An 11,382-nucleotide genomic window follows, 5' to 3' on the forward strand; every position below is an offset into this window, starting at 1 on the left:
AAAAAAAAAAAAAAAAAGAAAGCTCTTTACTGTATGCAATGGCCACATACACACATGCCCATCCACGTGTCCAGATGGCTAAAGCTCCAGTCCTACAATTGATTTCATACAAGATACACAGGAGGGGCTGGGAATGTGGCTTAGTGGTAGAGTGCTTGCCTAGCAGCATGAAGCTCTGGGTTTGATTCCTCAGTACCACAAAGACAGAAAAGGCCAGAAATGGCACTATAGCTCACTATGGCACTATAGCTAGCTCAGAGTGCTAGCCTTGAGCGAAGTTCAGGGACAGTGCCCAGAATCTGAGTTCATGCCCAATGACTGACAAAAAAAGATGCACAGGACTCATGGGGATTCAGGAGGCTGGCCAGGTCTCAACATGCCCTCTACCTGTGGGGGGAACACAGAGCCTGCTCAGTTCCACCTAAGGACCCTGAGTCTATGTCTCAAGAGCTGGCTTCTGTTCCATTCATTCACAAGTGTGATGAAGTTTTCTCCAAGGGAGAGCTGAAAGCTTCTTCACAGTAGAGGAAATCTATCTGTCTCTGGCTAGGCATGGAGCTGAGGCTGCTGCCTTCGTTGCTCTTTTTTTTTGGTCGATCACGGGGCTTGAACTCTGAGCCTGGGCACTGTCCCTCAGCTCTTCAGCTCAAGGCTAGTGTCTACCACTTGAGCCACAGCGCCACTTCTGGTTTTCTGGTGATTAACTGGAGATAAGAGTCCCATGGGCTGGGAAGGTGGCTCAGTGGTAGAGTGCTTGCCTTGCATGCCTGAGGCCCTGGGTTCGATTCCTCAGCACCACATAAAGAAAAAAGCTGGAAGTGGCGCTGTGGCTCAAGTGGTAGAGCGTTAGCCTTGAGCTGAAGTGCTGAGGGACGGCGCCCAGGCCCAGAGTTCAGAGTTCAGGCCCCACGACCGGACCCCCCCCCCAAAAAAAAAGAGGCCCATGGACTTTCCTGCCTAGGCTGGCTTTGAAACGTGATCCTCAGATCTCAGCCTCCTGAGTAGCTAGGATTATAGGCATGAGTCATTAGCATCTGGCATTTTCGTTGGTCTTTTAAGCCTCTGTCCAGGTACCTTCCAAGCAGGTGTCTTCTTTTGGAAAGTGCCTGTTTAGATCTGGTATTTATATGTGGTCTTTAAAAGCTTCTGATAAGGGGCTGGGAAGATGGCTCAGTGGTAGAGCGCTTGCCTTGCATGCATGAGGCCCTGGGTTCGATTCCTCAGCACCACATAAGCAAAGTGAAAAAAGCTGGAAGTGGCGCTGTGGTTCAAATGGTAGAGTGCTAGCCTTGAGCTGAAGAGCTGAGGGACAGCCCCCAGGCCTAGAGTTCAGGCCCCACGACTGGACCCAAAAAAAAAATTAAAAAATAAAAGCTTCTGATAAGCTGGGCACCCATGGCTCATACCTGTAATCCTAGCTACTCAGGAGGCTGAGATCTGAGAATTGTGGTTTGAAGACAGCCTGAGCAGGAAAGTCTGTAAGACTCTTATCTCTAATAAACTACCAAAAAAGCCAGAAGTGAAGCTATGGCTCAAGTGGTAGAGAGTTATCCTTGAGCAAAAGATGCTCAGGGACAGCATTCAGGCCTTCAGTTCAAGCCCCGGATCTGCCAAAAGAAAAAAAAAGAAAACAAACTTCTGATTCAGTAGGCTTGGGTCTCCTCTCACCCCCAGGTCTTCTTCTGAGTGGATGTTAAGCCAAATTCCTCTCCCCACCGACTTCCTGATCCTTCAAAAGCAAAAGGCCCTTGTCTGTTCAAGTTCCTTGAAACAGGGGATCTCGGACACTGACTGTCATCTCTACTTGAGGACTGTAACAGGACAGTGACTGGAGCTGACACAGTTGTATTGCGCTGGTCTTGGTAAATGACCCAGTAGTCATCATTGTCCTCAGACCAGCGTTGGTGCCAAAAGCATGACAAGTGACCTTCATCTCAGCCAGAAGAGCATCAAGTTTCTGGAGAGGAAAGGTTGGTTCTGGCTCAGGGCTGGACTACAGGGGCATAGACCCAGGCCTAGAACAAGGTACCTAGGATCTGTCTTAGACCCCTGTGGTTCCTGCTGGCAGTAGCATCCCTAGGGGGAACCCCAGACGCTCCAGTGGAGCATGGTCTTGTTTTCTCTTTGCTGTAATAATGTAATAAATGACCACAATTGTGGCAGCCTGAGCCACAATTGTAACCCCTCCAGTACTCTCAGTAGATTGGCATCTCCTCCTCCATGGAGCCCACAGGGCAAAATCAAGATTGGGTGACCTAGGCTCTAGGCTCTCAGGAGCCTCTGTCTCTGTGCTGTTGTGAGTAGGGAGGCCTCAAAGTCCTGGGGACATAACCTCCACATTTGTTTGTTTGTTTGGTCAGTCCTGGGGCTTGAACTCAGGGCCTGGGCACTATCCCTGAGCTTCTTTTGCTCAAGGCTAACATTCTACCACTTGAGCCATAGCACCACTTCTGGCTTTTTTTTTTTTAATTTTTGCTTATGTGGTGCTGGGGAATCGAACTCAGGGCCTCATGCATGCAAGGCAAGCGCTCTACCACTGAGCCACCTTCCCAGCCCCCTGGCTTTTTTTTTTTTTTGTCAGTCATACTACCTGTACTCTGGGCCTGGGCGCTATCCCTCAGCTCTTCAGCTCAAGGCTAGTGCTCTACCACTTGAGGCACAGCACTACTTCCGGCTTTTTTCTTCTTATGTGGTGCTGAGGAATTGAACCCAGGGCCTCATGCATGCAAGGCAAGCGCTCTACCACTGAGCCACCTTCCCAGCCCCCTGGCTTTTTTTTTTTTTTGTCAGTCATACTACCTGTACTCTGGGCCTGGGCGCTATCCCTCAGCTCTTCAGCTCAAGGCTAGTGCTCTACCACTTGAGGCACAGCACTACTTCCGGCTTTTTTCTTCTTATGTGGTGCTGAGGAATTGAACCCAGGGCCTCATGCATGCAAGGGAAGCACTCTACCACTACGTCACATTCCAGCCCTACCCTCCATTTTTGGAGCTGGCAAGGAATATGTCAATCCCTTAAGACAACTAAAGGCCCCAGAACATTGTCCTGTGAGGTAATCCACCCCACCCTCTGAAGAGGTATCATACCTGGGTAGCTGCCCAGTGGGGATGCCCTGGGGAATATAGGAGGGGGCAATGTAAGGGGGTAGCAAAGACTCCATAGGCAAGACTGTGGATCAGATTTCCGGATTAACTGGTCTTTCAAGAGAAACTAAGGGTCAGGCACCAGTGGTTTATGCCTGTAATACTAGTCAGGAGGCTGAGATTTTAGGATTGTGGTTCAAAGTCAACCCTGGGCAGGAAGGAAACCTGTGAGACTGTTATCTACAGTAACTAAAAACTCAGAAATGAGTCCTAGCTCAAGTGGTAGAGCTCTAGCCTTGAACAAGAAAGCTCAGGGATAGCACCTAGGCTCTGAGTTCAAGGCCCAGGACCAGTATAATAAACAAACAACTAAATAAATGCTACCACATCCAGCCCTCCCAGTTCCTGCAAAACTACTGGGACCACCAGCCCCAGTAACCATCTGAAACACATCCAGTGCCATCCCTTGAGAGCCCCCAAACTCCTGGCTAGCACACCTGTGCCTACAGTTTTCCTCATCCCAGATTATCAGTCAAGTGAAGACCTACTCAGGCCAGGCCAGGGTAACAGAGAACTTCTGAGCCTAGCTAAGAATATTCAGCACTGATAGCTCCCTCTCCACCCTCCTCCCTTCCCCCCAGTCCTTGGTTGACTCCATTTACCTCTAACAGGTCTGATTGCCCCAACCATGTTCATTATCAGTCCTTATGCAACCATGGAGGCCAGCAGAGAATATGTGCTGAGCCCCAACTGTTTCTCCTAGACCATGGATTATGGTGCTACAGTCAGTCTCATGGCCAAGACAAGTGCTGGCCAGAGAGAAGCGAACCATCCCTCAGTTTACCTGCCATGCAGAGGGAAGCCTCTGACTCCAGGTTGGACAGATGACACTAGACAGCTGGCTGAGTACTCCCTGTGCCTGAGCCACGGCTCTGCACATGGACTTTCTCCCTGACCCAGCAGCACCCAGCACAGCCCAACCTGGCTGCCCCACCCCGGTGTAGTGAGTCAGCTCCATAGACTTTGCTGCCTGCTACACACTCTGGGCTAAGCCTAGTCCATGGCCTTTAACCTGGCAGGGGTGGGGGACTCCCAGGAAATGTCAACTAGCCTTCTACTGCCCCATGTCACTTTTGAAATGCACCAAGTTTGAGGTAGAAAGCTGATGTCACCTCTTTCAGTTTCAGTTAGGAACGGGACAAGGCCAGTCTTGAAGGAGGGCCCTCACATCCAGTCTGAGATCATTGCTCTAGTAGTGTAGGGGTATGGAAGGGTTTACAGCAAGTCTCCAGGTCTTCCACAGAAGGATGTGGCTCTTCAATCCTAGGTGTAGGTTCATGAGATCTGGTGAAAGGTTGTACCCAACACAGGTGACCTAACACATTGATGGACCTGAAGTTGTCCAGGAATATGGGGTCTACCCCAATTTTCCCCCTGCACTCCATGCACTACAGAAGAGCCAAGTAGTGCCTCTCCACTGTACCATCTCCCCAAGTCATACAACAGATAGGGCCTCCTAGCTGTTCCCAGAGCCTCAGCAGCAATACCAGCACTGGGGGTCTAGTGGGCAACATCTATGCTATATAGGACATTTTCCTGCTGGCTTCCTCTACAGATGTAGGCTTGGCCTCTAAGGACTCTGAGAACCTGTCATCAGAAAAACAGAGACCTCAGGAAGTCCACAGGAGAGCCAGGGCAGGGCATGTGCAGCCCACACCACTGCCTCACCCAGGATGGACTTTTAGGGAGAAGCCACTAAATGGATATCTCAGAAGAGCCACCCAGCACCCTCTGAGCCACACCTGCATCTACACACACAGCCCAAGGATGCCCCTTCAGCAGAAGTCCAAATTCCCCTCAGGGCACTTCCTATCAGACCTTTGCCTAGGAAGAATCTTCCTGGGCAGAGCTATGCTAAGGGCTGGAGTTAGAGGTAGCACCACTTCTGCTCTCTGGCTGGGACCTCAGGACACACACTCCTGGTAGGAGCTGGCTATAGGTTTAGGCTTATGGTCCATTCTCAACCCTGTATATTTTAACATTTCAACAAATGGGCTTTGGGGGCTGGGAATGTGGCTCAGTGGTAGAGTGCTTGCCTAGCATGCACGAAGCCCTGGGTTTGATTCGTCACTACCACATACCCAGAAAAAGCTGGAAGTGGCGCTGTGACTCAAGTGGTAGAGTGCTAGCTTTGAGCAAAAGCATCTCATGGTCAGTGCCCAGGCCCTGAGTTCAAGCCTCAGGACTGGCAAAAAAAAAAAAAAAGTGGGCTTTGGAAGGCCTGGATAGGCCTTGTTTTCAAAGGTGTAATCCACACACTAAGAAACTCACGGGCTGGGAGCTGGCTATAGGTTTAGGCTTATGGTCCATTCTCAACCCTGTATATTTTAACATTTCAACAAATGGGCTTTCGGGGCTGGGAATGTGGCTCAGTGGTAGAGCGCTTGCCTTGCATGCATGAGGCCCTGGGTTTGATTCCTCAGCACCACATAAGCAAAAAAAAAAAAAAAGCCAGAAGTGGTGCTGTGGCTCAAGTGGTAGAGCACTAGAAGCTGAAGAGCTGAGGGACAGCGCCCAGGCCCAGAGTTCAGGCCCACGACCGGACCCCCAAAAAAAAGAAAGAAAGAAATTCACCTATAGCCAGGTGCTGGTGGCTGCCTGTAGTCCTAGCTACTCAGGATGCTGAGATCTGAGGACTGCTATTTGAAGCCAGCCCAGGCAGGAAAAAAAGTCTGTGAGACTCTTATTCCAAATCTCATGCACACACATGTGCACGCACGTGCACGCATGCACGTGCACAGGCACGCGCACACACACACACACACACACACACACACAAAGCCAGAAGTGAGATTGTCAATCACGTGGTAGAGCACTAGCCTTGAGGGGAAAAAAAATTCACCTGCATAGATTTTACAACTCACTGGTATCAGTATGTTGTGAGTATACATCCCCTCTAATTCTAGAATATCACATCACCCCCAAAAAGGAAGCCCCATGAGCAGCTATCCTATCCCTTCCCCAGCTACTATAACATAGCACCCTGTGTCTAGATTTAATAGTTCTGTATGTTTCCTATCAATGAAGTCCCACATTGTGGGGCCTTCTGTGTCTAGTTCTACTGGGTATCATATTTTCCAAGTGCACCCAGGGCATTGTAGATAAACAGTGATCTAATCTTTTCCCTGTGACAAGGTCCAGCAAGCCCAAAGCACACAAGTGATGGGCACTCCAAATCCCAGTCTCTTCTGGGGTTCTGGCTCTGCCCTTACCTGAGCTACAGCCCCAGGGGCAGGTGACCATACTTCCCAGGTAGAGAAGCAAGGTGACCCAAAGAGAAAGCAGTCACCATAGGCAGTGACCCTGAGAAAGTCCACTCTTCAATCTAAGCCAATTAGGCCACAGAAGCAGGACTCTGGAAGGGGTAATTCAGATCCAAGGGGCAAAATGGGTGAACCCACACAGCCAGCTGGGAGTAGGGGCAGCTAGGACCAGAGGGTCTGGGTGACCTTGCCCTCAGGTTGCGCAGTGGTTGGCCACACCCCAGCTCTCCCCATGTGCTGTCTCACCACAAAGCACTCAGTTGTGGAAAGTTGCTGGAGCTTCTCCAAGCCTTGTACACACACATACAAGGGCAACATACTTGCCTACATGACAGACACACACATGCAAGGGTGCACACATATGCACCCAGTGTATATATATATATGACTCTGATTCCTTCGTGTAAGTCTACACACACACAAAATGTGCATGCAGCCATACAAACGTGTGTGCATGTGTGCCTCACAAATCCTGGGGCGATGGGAGAGGGACTTCCTCCACATACTCCACTGGGATAGCCTCCCCATATGCTGACACTTTCAGATTATATCACACCCCCAATCATGGAAAAGTGGCCTATCCCACCCTTGATGAGGGGCCTCTGGGGGAGGCAACCAAGACTGGGCCCCTTTTTCTACACAGTTGCCTCTTTATTCTCTCCCTGGGTCAGTGTTTCCTGCCAGACTTGCTGGAGGGGTGTCTGTGACATAGCTGGAACTGAAGCCAGAACCAAGCTGAGCTGTTCACACCCACCCAGGGGGTGCAGGGACAAACCTCCAGGCTATGGCTAACACTGGCCAGGCATAGGCTCTCTGGGCCTCAGTTTCCCCACCAGGCTGGAAGAACATAGGACATTCTCCTGTATGCCTACCCCCACCTCCAGCCAGACCTGCTCAGATTCCAAAGCTGATGGTCGGCTGTCTGGGCCCCCAGGGCTTGCCACACCCCTGTCTGCCACAGCCCTTCTCCCAGCAGTTCTAGGCAGGTGAGAGCAGGTGAGAGGAAATCTGCAAGGATCACAAATGAATCAAAGCACCCTCCCCCAACTTCAATTATACCCACCCTGCCAGGAGGCTCAAGACCACCCCCTGCTTTCCTCAGTCCAACCTACCACCGGTCTAAAGCTCACAAAAGGCCTTTGAAGGCACCCAGGGCAAACAGTACTGGTGCCCCACCTCTGGGGGCCCTCCCCTGGGAAAATACAGCATGAGGACAACCAGGAAACTGCTGATCAAGATGGTGCTTGGGATGAGAGAGTCAGCCAGGGATCTAGCCCCCTGACACAGTGAAGCTAAGCCTGGGCAGTACAATCCCCGGGGGCAGAAAGAGGGAGGGAAAGTCAGGGCAGGGTCTGGCTATATGCTGGCAGGAAGGGCTTGGCTTGGACAGTTCGCTGTCACTCTTTTGAAGCCAAAAGGCAATGTCCCTTGGGACCTCTCTGGAATTTCCATACCCTTCATAGGCAGGGGCCGTTTGTTCCACAACCCTTGCTAAACTCCCACTGTGATCTGACCCCCATCTATTCACCAGGCTCCAGGACCTGACACCTCACCTGACAGCAGGCCCTCAGCTCCAGTCAGCCCAACATTGATCCCCTTTACCACATTGGAAAACACTGCCCTCTGAACTGTCAGCAAGCACCAACACAGGCACTCGCCACTCACAGGATACAACAGATGGCACCAAATGTCCCCAGGCAGGAAGGACATTCCCATCCCACAGCGGGCGGACCCACAGGCATTCCAGGAAGCAGAATGAGGGAATGTCCCATCACAGTTTACAGACTCAGGTTGGTTTGGTTTTTGTTGGTGGCAGTTGTTTTTGGGTTGTTGTTTTTTTTTTTTGCTTTGTTTTTAATTTTCCAAATGTTAATGACTTCATCTAGGCAGACACCCCAGCTCCCCTGCCCTCTAGACTCATGGAGACTCTAGCTGACACTCCATAGCATTCCCCAATTTTAGCTGAGCCTCATTTCCAGGCATTTGAGGTGGTGGCCAGACCCACCAGGCAGGCCTCCCCTGTCTGATCCACCCAACTCTATGCCTCTGTCCCTTGCCCTCCCAGGGCGATCACTGGAATCCCAGTTTTGATGTGACTCCTGCCACACTCCTATCCCATACAGAGGACGGCACAGGCCTGACTAACACCAGTGAGTTCCCACCAACCTGGGTGACCCACTGCCCCCAGAAACTCAGCCAAGAGGCATCTCTGTCCCTTCTGGAGGGCTGGGGAAGTGGAAGCCCACAGAAGAGGGGACCCTAGAGGAGAGCTGTACTCCAGGACTGGGCAGAAGGGAGACAGGAGACCCCCCAAGCAACCTGGGGTCAAAGATCACTGAACAAGAGATCAGAGGTTAGGAGAGCAAAGATGGATGGAGTATGTACTCCCTTCCCAAGGAGAGATCAGAGACTCTCAGTGAAAAGCAAGCTCTGGGTCATGGGGGAGGGGGGGGACGGAGGGGAGTCTCGGTACAGTCCAAGGTTGGTCATCAGAAAAAAAAAAAAAGGCCGGGAGTCAATAAGGAACGTGAGATAGAAGTCACCGAAAAAAGCAGAGGTGGAAGGAATGAAAAGTTGAGGGGTCTCGGGAAGGCTGAGGTCAACCGGGCGAAGGGAGGTTTGCGGGGGGCACGGCGGAGGGAAAGCCGCAGTTCACTATTGGAACGGGGATAACGGCGGAGCGAGGGATCAATTCTTGAGGAGGACAGCGCGGTGGGGGGGGGGTCCAAAGCCAGGCAGGGTCAGAGTTCACTCAGGAGGGGGTCGCGGCGGAGGGCGGGATCAGAGTTCGCCACCGAGGAGGTCGCGGCAGGAGGCAGGGGTAAAGGTTGGCGGCGGAGGGCGGGGGTCGCGGCGCGGGGCGGGGCCAAGGCCTGCGGAGGGCGGGGCGGGCCGGGGTCTTAGCCGCGCTCGCCCCCGCCGCGCGGTCCCGGAACCCCCATCCCGAGGAGCCGGAACCTGTCTCGGGACGCGGCCGGCGGCGAGGAGCGCAAGGCCCAGGTGAAGCAAAGCGCACCGAGGCCTGGCAGGGGGAAAGTCCAGACAGCGCCGGGGAGGGGGTCGCCGCCGGACGCCTCACCTCGAGCCCGGGTGCGGCTGGCGACGAAACCTGCGGCGCCTCAGTCGTTCCGAGCCTCTCGGCAGCCGCCGCTCACTTCCGGGTTTGGGCCGCCATCTTGGAAGCCCCGCGCACTTCCGGCTTATGCCGTGAGGGGGCGGGGCGGGGGCGTGGTCTCCCGGAGGCGGGACTCCGCGCGCTCCTGCACACGCCGTGGTTTTGCGCTCAGCCTGTTTCTTTTTTTGCCAGCCCTGGAGCTTGAACTCAGGGCCTGGGCACTGTCCCTGAGCTTCTTTTGTTCAAGGCTAGGAGCCCTAGCGCCAGTTCCGGCTTTCTCTGTTTATGTAGTACTGAGAATTGAACCCAGGGCTTCATGCATGCTAAGGCAAGCATCCTCAGTCCTCATTTTCCTTCTTTGGGACACGTAGATGAACTTGGCCCTACTTTGCAGTGTGATTCCGTTTCCCCTTCCTCAGTCTCCCTCCATGCCTTTGCACACTCACTCTGACCCCAAACCAGTTACCCTAGCCTAGCCTATCCTTGCATCCTTCCCTGCTCTCTCCTGAAAGTTCAAGGCCCTGTACTGCGATGTTTCCCTCCCGGAATATAGTCCTGAGGCTCCCCAACATGAAGACACACATGAAGGTCCCATAATACCCTGGGGTCGTCACCCAAGGGTCCTTTCAGACATGGCCGTTGGATCTCTGGGTCCCTCACTTGCAACCACCCAATGAACTGTCAGGATTTGCCTTATTGCAAGATAGAGAGTAGAATTCTGTTAAGGAAGCCAAAGAAGGTGCCTCAGGGCAATGTTCTGTGCTTTAGCCCATTAGACCCAGTGGGGTGGGCAGGACCAGTTCAGGCAGATCCAGTGTAGGAGGTACCAACCCCTTCCCAACTGAGTTGCCTGACCACATTACATGGACCCAGCTCTTCTGCCCCTATTCCAATCCCTGAATAAACCTTTTTTTTTTTCCCCCTGAGGGTGAGGGTGGGGTGGCTTGAACTCAAGACCTGGGCACTGCCCCTTAGCTTTTTCACTCAAGGCTGGTATTCTACCACTTGAGCACAGCCTCATTTCTAGCTTTTTCCTAAACAATTACCTATGAGAGACTCAGGTCTCTTGCCTGGCCTGGCTCCAAAGGCAATCCTCACATCTCAGCCTCCTGAGTAGCTAGGATTACAGCATGAGCCATTGGTGCTGACTGAATTGGACTTTAACATGCTGTTCTCTATCTAACCTTGGGCTAAGAAAAGCCAGTGCCCCAAGAAGATACTGTTCTTTCTCTTGCCCTCAGGAAGCCCGCTGTCTTAGTTATGAAAGAGCCAGCGTCAAACGAGAACAGAAGACACTGTACAAAAGGAAATGTACTCATTACCTGACTCACATAATTGTAATCCCTCTGTACATCACTTCTATAATAACATTAAGTAGGGGCTGGGAAGGTGGCTTAGTGGTAGCATGTTTGCCTTGCCTGTATGAGGCCCTAGGTTCAATTCCTCAGCACCACATAAGCAGAAAAACCTGGAAGTGGCACTGTGGCTCAAGTGGCAGAGTGCTTACCTTAAGCTGAAGAGCTGAGGGACAGCACCCAGGCCAAGTTCAGGCCCCATGACCAAGAACAAAAAAAAAAAAAAAAGTGGGGGGAACTCAGTGGTAGAGTGCTTGCCTCAAATGCATGAGGCCCTGGGTTCAATTCTTCAGCACCACATAAGCAGAAAAACCTGGAAATGGCGCTGTGGCTCAAGTGGTAGAGCACTAGCCTTGAGCTGAAAAGCTGAGGGACAGTGCGCAGGCCTAGAGTTCAGGACTCATGACCAGCCAAAAAAAAAAAGTAAATTAAAAGAAAAAAAGAGCCAGTACCAGACATGATCAAGCCTGAAACCCAAGCGTGGGTAGTCTCTTTTCTGAGGCTTG

At 52.1% G+C, this 11,382-nt stretch overlaps 1 protein-coding gene across 3 annotated transcripts in view; it reads right to left on the minus strand.

Moving 5' to 3' along the window:
- Sbno2 (strawberry notch homolog 2 (Drosophila)) overlaps positions 1 to 9,573 on the minus strand; it is a 70,810-nt gene extending 61,237 nt beyond the window's left edge. For all 3 annotated transcript variants that reach the window (XM_013022837.1, XM_013022836.1, XM_013022840.1), the window contains exon 1: positions 9,486 to 9,573. The gene's annotated coding sequence lies outside the window, so the exon portion shown is untranslated. The remainder of the gene's footprint in view (positions 1 to 9,485) is intronic.
- Positions 9,574 to 11,382: the final 1,809 nt, after the last annotated feature.

Source organism: Dipodomys ordii, unplaced genomic scaffold (assembly GCF_000151885.1).
Source record: "Dipodomys ordii isolate 6190 unplaced genomic scaffold, Dord_2.0 Scaffold64, whole genome shotgun sequence".
Taxonomy (NCBI): domain Eukaryota; kingdom Metazoa; phylum Chordata; class Mammalia; order Rodentia; family Heteromyidae; genus Dipodomys; species Dipodomys ordii.